We start from the raw sequence: 11,008 nt of genomic DNA, 5'->3' as shown, positions 1-11,008 counted from the left end.
TGCAATAAAACATAATAACATAGACAGGACATATACCATCCTTATACGTTTCATAGTAAGCATACCCCCGGATTTACTAATCTGCTGTGCAGGACTAAACCAGTCCTGCATGTAAGCGGCAGTTTAAGAGGAGGATGGCAGCGTGCCATGCATATTAATGAAGGCGCGCTGCCTGAGCTCCAAATCCTACACTGAGAGTGGATGAGTGCAGGGGGCATGTCTGAGAGCAGAGCTCTCAGAATAAGCACGACCCTGCAAAGTAGAACAGAAGAAAGTGTAAATAAATGAGTGAGACCACTCATAGGTGTCCACATATCCCCACCAAAGGTCCCCATGTGTTCAACAGCAACAGTACATTGAAATAAAATGAAGAAACCATTGTATTTATTTTTTTTGAAACCCAGAGTACAGCTAACCATAAGTGCATGGGTTTGCCCATCATTTAGCTACGGTTAAAGCAGCTGAAAAGGCTGAAGAGGATAATAAGGAATATATATGCAAATGAAGCAGCGCAGCAATAGTGTAGTGGTTAAAGCATCTTCCTAACGAACAGGTATTCCCGGTTTGAGTCCCACTACAACACATACCGTTTTCCACGTGAAATCTGTATATGAACATATTTTTACATCTCTTTGCCGTATAACCTACATATCAACATTTAAATGTGAAGTGGAGTACTGCATGAAATGCACATGTGAAGTGTCAGTGTCATAATGAATAAGGCACTAGTAAGCAGGTTTAAGCACAAATAAGCAGTAGTAAGCGTGTCTAAGTGTGTTTGCATGGGGGTAAGCATTGCCTACACAGATTAAGCAAAGTAGAAGCTAACTGAGTGTAAGAAACTGTAACCAGAGGTTAGCAGTGCTTACCGTCGCACAAACCTGCTTACAACTGCTTTAAAGTACCTTAATCACTCTGGATCCAACAGCCCATGTTCTGCCCAGCAACAAATTAAACCGCCTGTGCAAGGCTCAAAGTCAGGACCCTGTACACTACAGTCACAGCAGATAACCACTAAGCCATCATAGCAAAAAACATGCATGAGGTATCAGCAAACTAATCCTCACCACAGGAAAATCAAACCAAATATGTGAACTGAATCTAAGTACAGTGTGAAGTGGCATAACCTGCCACATAACATAAATATGTGAACTAGAGGTACTGAAGTAAGCATAGATTTGAGGTGTTATTGTAATAAAGTGCAGAAGTCCCCAGGTCCCCATACAGTATATGTACACATGAATCACGGCTACCAGACACATATATAACCTGTAATGAAGAATAAATCATTGCCAAATGGCAAATATAACGCTAATTAACTATTAAGCAATGCTAACCGCAGCACAGCTCAAGTTAGTAAGTGTAAGCAATGTGTAGGGGAACCAATTAAATCTGCCTAGTGGTATACCTCATTAAGCAGTGCCAACCTCATTTCAAAACTGGCCAATCACAGGGAAGTGCGAGAAGATGGCCGTATTTAAACCCCACAGGTGGGAATACTACCCATAACTGGTTGTAACTTCCTACTGCAGGCAGAATGGCTGGTGTGGGTAAAGGCACTCGATTTAGAGCACAGTGCTGGGGCATCCAGGAGTCAAAAATCATGGAATGGCTCCTGGTAAAACACCATGATCAGAGACTAGTGCAGGGCCAGTACTAGGGTTCGCAGTATAAAATGGAGGCCTGGGACAGTCTTGCCCGTGACATCACCAGTGCCACAGGTATCCTCCGGACTGGTGAGCATGTCAGGCACCATCATGCTGACCTGAAGCGGTGGAGGGGGATGTACTGGAACAGTGGATCCAGGAGTCTCGGCAGATGCCCAATGCCCGAGTACTGAGTAAATATTCATTCGACTAAGTTGTAAATAATTGCCTAGATTGTGTATACTATGGATAGGTATGGCTAAATATCGCTGCATTTCTCTGACAGCTGCAGATGAGCAGGCTGTGAACCAGCAAGCCCATGATGCTAGGCTGCGTCGTGAGGCAAGTTAGTAATCAGTCTGCAGGTACTGTCATAACATATAAATATAAGAGCCTTAGAAAGTGTTGTACCAGTAGAAATAAAAGTGTAATAGTCTGTGAATAAAGGTATAACCCCTGGAGTGCTTCTGTTTACTCTTCTCTCATATGTTGGCAATCTCTTCCATTCTATAAATATTACTGTTGTATCTTAAGCAGTGTCACCCACACCGTGGTATGCAGATAAAATGGGCATGAAGTCCTGCATAACAATGTTGGATGTGGCAAGAGGTCAGTTATATTGTAAAAGTTAGGGAGACTTAGATATAAAACAGTCAAAAGCTTTACATCAGTTCCCTGATAGCACAGTGTACTGTGATATTAGCTATAATATTTTGTCACAAACAGCAGGGGTTTTAATCCTGGGAGTGCTACTAAGTTGCATCTATAATCATACCCAACGACTGTACAGATTTTGATACAATGTTCAGATAGAAAGCTGTATGCATAATTACACCCAACAATAGTACAGAATTTGATAGAATGTTCAGATTGTAAGTTGTATGCATATTCATACCCTACAACTGTTCCAGTCTGTCCAGCATGTCCAGATAAATGGCCCATATCACCAGCTTGGTACCCCTGAAAACCCAGTGTGATGATCCAAGAAATCTAGGCAGCTGTAAATGACATATAACTGATAGTCAAATGTGTACTTAGTCAGAGAATGTATATTGAAACAAACCTGTCATTCTAGCACCTCACCCAAAGTGTATGACAGCAATTCTCAACATATGTTGCATTAACACCTGCAGCCTGTCATGCCTGTATGTAAGACACAGGTCACGTATATAATAATTTATAAACATACCAGTGTACAATATAAGGCCATTGTGTAGTGTAATAATACATGTAAGGGAAAGACCACTGCAGCGAATAAGAATGCTGTGAAAACTACAAGGATATATTAGTTGTTAATTGAACTCTCTCTCTCTCTCTCTCTCTCACTCCTACCATATGTGTATAATAACTAAATGACACTCCTCAACTGGTATGTGTACTCTCCACACTTTTATTGGGACATATGTCCTAATGGTTTATAAATATTCACATTTGTTTCTATGCATGTGCCATGTGAAAATACACCCATATTGGTGGCCTGTTGCCATCAATAAAACCTGCATGTTCCTGTAATGGCCACTGTTGTTCCATATATGCATGTGTTCTGCTTGCTCTGCAACTGTGTTAAATCTGGTGTGTTGGGTTAATGGGAATACATATGTATGCTGTTATAACTAATCCTGAATGCTGTTGACAGTTAATAACCCAGATCTCTCATAAACCTGTGACAACACAGCTCATATGGGAAGGTCGGTCCCAGCGGACCCACCTGTCCCACCTCAGTTGGCCATGGCACCGGGCACCAGCACATCTGGGGCCCAGCCTGGGTTCTCCTCCTCTGTGGGCCCTGTGTCACCTTCAGGAGGAGCTGCTGCAGGGGATGGGGCTCATCCTCCCCCTCAGAGCAGGTGCGGAGGGGAATCTGTCACCCGTCAACAAGTCCGGGCCGTGGTGCATAAGGAGCTTGATCTGGAGTATCGAGAGCAGCTACACCAGCTTGAGGGCCGATTAGCACTATTAGAGGGTGAGCCTGCCCCTCCTACACAGCCCCCAGTGCAGCCACCTTCGGGGCCATGAAGGTGCAGTGGTGACTGCCCATGGGTGGGGACCTCAGTCCCACTGTTTCCAGTTGGAGGCTCATGGGCATGTAACTTCCAAACAACCCTCCCTGTCCAAGGTGTTTACCCACACATGTGTCATATAATGGCCCTGTATGTATCTCGTGTGTCTTGTCTGTTAACCTACCCAACCTACCTCCCCAAATATACCTACTACCCCTCCCCAACATCCCACTCTCTCCTGAAAAAAAAATAAAAAGGCAATCTGTTCCCACAAAAAATCTTGCCCCTACATAGCTGTCCATTTTGCACACGTGTCCACTGGACACATGTATTCTGGTCTAATTGGCATCACAATGAATATATGTTGTCCTCACCCCTCTCCCAGGGGTTAGAGCGTCCAAATGTACCTGCAAATATAGTGTATATGCACAGCTGTTGCTGTCAAAGAAATGGGCAGCTATGGACCTTTCCTATACCCTTCCTGCACATGCCAGCTTTTTTCCCCTTCTGTCTTTCCCTCTTTGTTCCCCATTTTTCACCACTTTCCTATCAACCCCTTTTTCTTTTCTTTTTAAGGAATTAGCATGGGGGTAGGCAGCAGTAAGCACTGTTAAGCAGTGATAAGAGGGTTTGCTTGAGTTTGCATGGAGGTAATCTATGCCTACACAGGTTGAGAAATTTGAAGCTAAATGACTGTAAGAAAACATAAGCGGGGGTTGGCAGTGCTTACTGTCACGCAAACCTGCACAAACCCCCTTACAACTGCTTAAAAGTACCATAATCACTCTGTATCCAATGTTCCTTGTTCTGCCCAGCAACAAAATAAACTGCCTCTCCAAGGCTCAAACCCAAGACCTTGCACTCTATACACAGAGTGATTTACCTCTAAACCATGGCCAATATACATAACCTGACATTTTCACAAACATATCATGCAGCACAGTCAGTCACCAGTACAGGAAATGTATTATTATGACACCACACAACCTGTTAATGCAAGAAGTCTAGACAAGGTATGCCACACTGTGGGTACAAATAGGGATATATGTCAACTAATGCTCTGATACACTTAAAATGTTGCTACTTACACAGTTATATGTATTAGAACACATATGTAGAAGGAAATTAAATCTGAAACACAAAAGTGCTGCTACTAGTTACTGACTTCAATGCTGTGATCATCCATGACAATTGCCAAGTGAATGATGAACAGGCCAAAATATGAGCCAAACATGCAAGGAGATATGGACAGATATATATCTGTCAATGTAGACAGATAGACAGCTATATATATATATATATATATATATATATATATATATATATTAATGTATGACACAAATAATCATATAACATCAGTTGTATATAGCTACATACATATGTTCATATGTATGTACATATATATATATATATATATATATATATATATATATATATATATATATACAGATGTATACATCTATAAATGCATATATATATATATATATATATATATATATATATATATATATATATATATATATATATAGATCCAGCCATATGAGATATATATAGGTACATACACATATACACACACAAAAGGTATCAGTAGCCATACATATGTCGAAGTAGTGTGGAAGAACTGGGTGAAAAGTATATCCCTCAGCCTCAAGCCCTTCCGCTGGCACCTGTGAAATGTGTAGTGTGGCAACCATTCCCACAAATGAGAATATTGACATTAAACATATACCCACCCACAATTCAAAGGACATGACATGACACACAGGTATGCTAACACAGATAACCTTTATTCGTGTACTATAGAATAATGTATGCAAGTACTGACATCACATAAGGTTTGAAATATGTAATCAGTCATGAATGCAAGGCCTACACAAAACAGTAGATGCAAGCAATGTGTATATATACCATACTATGCTGTCCAGGCCAAGGCCTTCAATTAGTACAACAGTAGAGACAGAATTTGCCTTCAGGATATGTAACAATCAACAATTACAGATGTAGTTCAGCAGCCTCCAATTACACCCTGTAGTCAAGCCCTAGGGAGAAAAGTAGCACTTGTGTTAATGTTACAGTATCTTGTACATAACATTGCTTAACTTAACATCTCACTATCACACAGAATGACCCTCGTTTTAACAGTTATATCCCTGAAAAGGTGCCATGGCCTAGGTTAATGTCATAGAACCCCCCCACCACCACCACCACCACCACCACCACCATAAAAGGCTGTACAAGGGGAAGAAACACTGTGTTCCACACACTTACCTCTGGAATGTACAAGGGCACAAATGTGTTCTCCAGCTGTTGCCCCCATATATATGGACTTAGCCCAGCAGTTGGTGTGGGAGTCCATGACATGAATGGGATGATAGCAGTAATGCTAGCAGTAAAAAATGATAGGCCATTACCTAACAACCTTTTCTGTATCACAGCAGGACAAAGACTGGCATATATGTGGAGGACAAAGGCAGGAACATAGGGCCATATTTGCATTATTGCTGTTACACACCCTGGAAATTGCTGGTGTTACAGGATTCGTTGCACCATACCCTTATGCAGGGTTACAACATTGAAATACAAATGGATGTAGCCATGTACTGATAGCACTCAACAGACAGAATGCCACAGATATGTCTGGGACAATACCTGTGTGGTGCACAGACAAAACCTAACAGCCAATCCCCCTGGTATCATACGGATAGGCCCACAGTTGAGAGCTATGCAGACAGACAACATTCCATGAAAATGTACCATGTACACAGAAACCCTGTAAGAACAGCAAGATACATTGCACACAACAACACTACTCATGCTGTCTGTAGGTCTGGAACCTTACCCAAATATGGATTTGGCCTGTGTCTGCAGGTTCTGCTCTAAGAGGTATTGCTATCTGCTATCTGTAACACTGATGTACACACACAGGAAGGATGTCATCCATTCTGTAAAGGTGAAAGGACAATGCCCACAGAAGGCAGCAATTTATAGTATAGGGTTGCCATGACAGTGGTTATCTGAAGTACTACACAGCAGGCTTTATGCAATTAGCAACTGGTGGACACTGACTGGTGCAGAGGCCACCACCTGATCATGTCCGATACCAACAAAAGCATGCTGCAATCTATTCAAACCAGCTCAATCACTCTACTGGAGAGACTGAGAGAGAGAGAGAGAGAGAGAGAGAGAGAAAGAGAGAGAGAGACAAACTTTTAAGACAGGTCATAAAGCTCAGGGTTATGTTACAGCAGAGAAAACATAACAGGTATGTGAAACAGATATGCTTTTACTGGCATGTAGTATATGGCATAGAATAACAGGATATATACTGTGAAAGGATGTATATGTGCCATCAGTACTTGTTCCTGTAATGATGTTCTGCTCAACAACTGCACTGGACAGTAGTGTTAGTCCCTGTGGGCAGTGGGACATACCTCTCAAATGTGCAGACCAGCAGGGAATGGCAAAAATGTAACCGATGATATCTGTGTTCTGTAAATTACTGTGGCCAAAGGCTGGTGGGGGTATTAATACTGCCATGACAGACACTTGGGTGAGAGACCACACCACCTGCAGGACAGTCATGTTAAAGTGTAGCATAGCATGCTCACCTGCCATAGCAGTATAATATGCTTATCTAATGTTTGTCACCATATATACCCTCTAATGTTAGTCTGTGTTCACATGTGACACCTGTCTGTGTTGCAGCAAGGCAGAATAGTTCAGCTGTGGAGTAAAGAAGGTACATGAGTGTGGTCCAGATGTTCTTAACTGGGTGACAGACATATGTCTCTGTGTGCTCCGTGGGGAGGGGGGGGACACCATCCCCTGAGGTGGTTCCACATGAAGGTAGTGATGGAACAGTAGATAATGAGGTTCCATGGTGGGTCACAGATGTGATGTGGAATGGTGACATGTGCACATTAGGTTGGAGTGGTGTTCCAGCTGGCAAATAACCCCTACACATACTGATGTGTAACTGTCATGGAACATATGTGGGCTGTAATAGTCCACACAATCCAAGAACATGTCCAACAGCATGCATAGATATCCCTAATATCACAGAATGGCAGATGTGTAGCAATCACATAGCAGACCTACCACATGCGTATGTGGAAACATAGTGGCACTGACAAGGACATGCAGGTGAAATACCCTGTAACAGCCCAACAACTCTAGTGTCCCCAAAGGGAGCATGTCTATAAACACATATCAGAAAGTGTTGTACAATACAATATATGACCCAATGGTACATATACCGGACACATACCACTAGTGTTGTGTAAACATTATGTTGGAGCTGATATGGTGGCGGGAGACTGATATGTGTATTGTATTATGGTAAACTTGACATATGAGTTGCTCAGACATATTTTCATCATTATGTCTTTCTGGGAGTATGGCGCACCTGAGGAATCCCACTTACAGTGCCACTGAGAAGGAAATTATAATCACCAGCATCATCCACAACTACCAACTGTTGTTCTCACGGACAAGCCAGGACCAGCAGGAGAGAACAGCCATGTGGAATGATGTAGTCCACAAGGTGAATGAGGTGGGGATGCACAGCCATATATATGAGTAGGTCCACCACCACTGTAGTGACCTGCTCCACCAAGTACGTCGCTGTGCTGCTGCTGTGTGGGGTGACCACCTTGCAATGGGGGAGGGCATAACATCCATCCTCCCGTCACCAGAGGGGAGGAACTGCTCATGAGCCTGGTAGCACCTGCCTGCCAACAAGTGCTACAGACTTATACAGTCATGGAGGTGGGTGCTACACAGACACACACACCAGACATGGACCATGCAGGTAAGGTTCCAGGGCATATCAGTATACTACTGTAGTGTATGCATATGTACAGGTAGATCATGCATATGTGAGATGTGGGGTCTGTTGCTGTGTAGTACTGATAAGCAGTAATGCATAATCTGTAATACTGTGGACTTCAGCTGTTGTTGTACTGTAATATTGCAGCCACCCTGTAGCAATGCCACAGCTGTGGCCACTGACATCAACTCTATCCTATCTCAATGTAGGTACCTCTGGAATACCAGCAAGGCAGCGGCCGGATGCTGGTGAGTATGTTTTAAGGCCGTGCATGTCATAGCTAAGGTGTAGGCCATGTACACATCTAACACACCTACCCATAATGCATGCTGTACATGTGCACTGACAGAGCACACCCCTCACTAATGGGATTACCAGCCTCAAACACATGCAATACACAGTCCATCTCCGACAACTGTGGCTACACTCCAGTGCACATTGCCCAGGCACAGCTGACATTTGCCCAACATACACAGCTATGTCATACACAGAGCAGTTGAACATGCTATACATAAAGACATCCCACTCCCTCTGCTAACACATGCTCCAGGGTCCTAAACCTCATCAACACATTACACAGAACATACTGGAGCAGTAGGGCCCTGTCCTGGGGAATCCCCACACTCTGGAACGGACTACCCATACATGTCAGGCAATGCTATTCATTGGCCCTCTTTACAGAAACACTTGACAATTGGAAGGGAAATTGGGACTTCAACCTGGGTAGTATGTCTGTGCCACAGCCTGACAGGGGCACAGGGGAATAACATTAGTGGGTGGTGCATGGCTGGGAACCCCTGTGGCTAGGCTTATGTAGGCCTCAGGACCAATAGGCCAGTACTCACCTATGAACCTATGTGTACCACAGGCAACATCAGCCAGGGCTCAATCATGGTCAATAATGGTCTCTACACTCACCATAGGTACAGTACATTGTGTTTGTGATCGGTCTAATGGCAGTCTATCACTCATACATGCACCACTGATGATGACATCTGTGAATACACATCAAGCATTCACTAAAAATATGTGTCCACATGTGATCCTAAAACACACAGAGGCTGTGAGTAGCAGCGGAAACACAACTGACACACAGATACACATCATGCAATGGTGTGTACACCAGTGAGATATGGTGCACAGTACATGCCAGGGTGCTGAACAGATGCACAGCAATGCTGTGGACATGGGTGCAGTGAGTCCCAGGGGGAGGGCCATCACCTACTAACAGAAGCCATGCATCACAGCCATGTATAATGTTGGTAACGGGGATTGACTACAGTTGCACTGCATGCTGTTGAGCACCACATGTCCTGCATGCTGACATGTGTGTAATTACAGGTTTGTGTGTGATTCTGTATTGCACCATTGCCTGCTATTGTGTGTGTTATGGGGGTGTGAGAGCTGTCTGTAGGTGCTGTCTGGTGGAGTGTATGGGTTGCCATGTATGTCGACTGCATGTGTGTATGTGTGTTTGTGTGTGGCCATGTCTACACATGTGTGTGTGTGTGTGTGTGTGTGAGTGTATGTCTGTGTGTGTATGTACTGTTTAGCGGTGATGTACAGGTCTTACAGTCTGTTCCCTGTTTTCCCCTCACAGGTGGCGGGATGGGGCTGGGTACCCCCCTCAGGGAATCTGATGTCACTGATACAGACAGTGACCATGAGGATAGGTGTATTGAGGCACAGGAAGGGTCATCAGGGGCTGCCGCTGGGCCACCAATTGACAACCCACATGTATCCACCCCATCCACGCACACATTCACACTGCCTCTACATACCTCATCACCGTTGGCCTTAGCTGAGGGGCAGCCTATGGCTGTCATTAGCCAGGACAGTGTGGTATCTATGGCACGTGTGTCCAGACACAGCAGTCATAGCCAGATGTCTGGTGGGGTATCACATAGGAAGATGTTCAGGGGTGCTCGTCGGAGCACTGCTGGTCATCATGCCCTTGGCATATGTGCCACATCTATTTCAACGACATGCATGTTTCAGACTGTCATGGGGGCACAGTCATGAATGGAACAGTACACCAGGCAGGGTCTAAGGGCACAGAGGGCTCATCACACCTCTGTAACTGACAGCATCCATGACCTAGCAGATGCCATCCATAATTACACCGAGGTCATGGATAGACGGTGAAGTGAGACATTGGATCGCATCCACAATGTCATGTCCATGTGTCAGGACAGGGCGGGAAGGTAGCGACGGTGAAGTGGATGTATGCCAGCAACACCAGCAGCTGGAGGTCACCGTGGACATCCCACCAGTCACAGATGCTCCCGTAGTGGTAGTACCAGCCCCAGCACAGTGGGGGGTGCTGTCCACAGACCGTCATAGAAGACCACGTGCATGTGGCCCTGGCTAGTCCCAGGAAGGACCTGGATCCAGTGTACATCTGTCAAACTCGGGGGACAGTACTCAATCTGGCTTTGTACCTGATACTGCCTGTAGTACCCCTGCCAGGCACAGGTCCTGTGGCCATGGCGGGAGACTGTGAACTGCAAACCCTGCCAGGTACAGTCTGCAGC

This window comes from Protopterus annectens, chromosome 3.part0 (genome assembly GCF_019279795.1).
Source record: "Protopterus annectens isolate FY-2018-M chromosome 3.part0, PAN1.0, whole genome shotgun sequence".
NCBI classification, from domain to species: Eukaryota; Metazoa; Chordata; order Ceratodontiformes; family Protopteridae; genus Protopterus; species Protopterus annectens.
Note: the sequence above shows the minus strand (reverse complement) of the source record.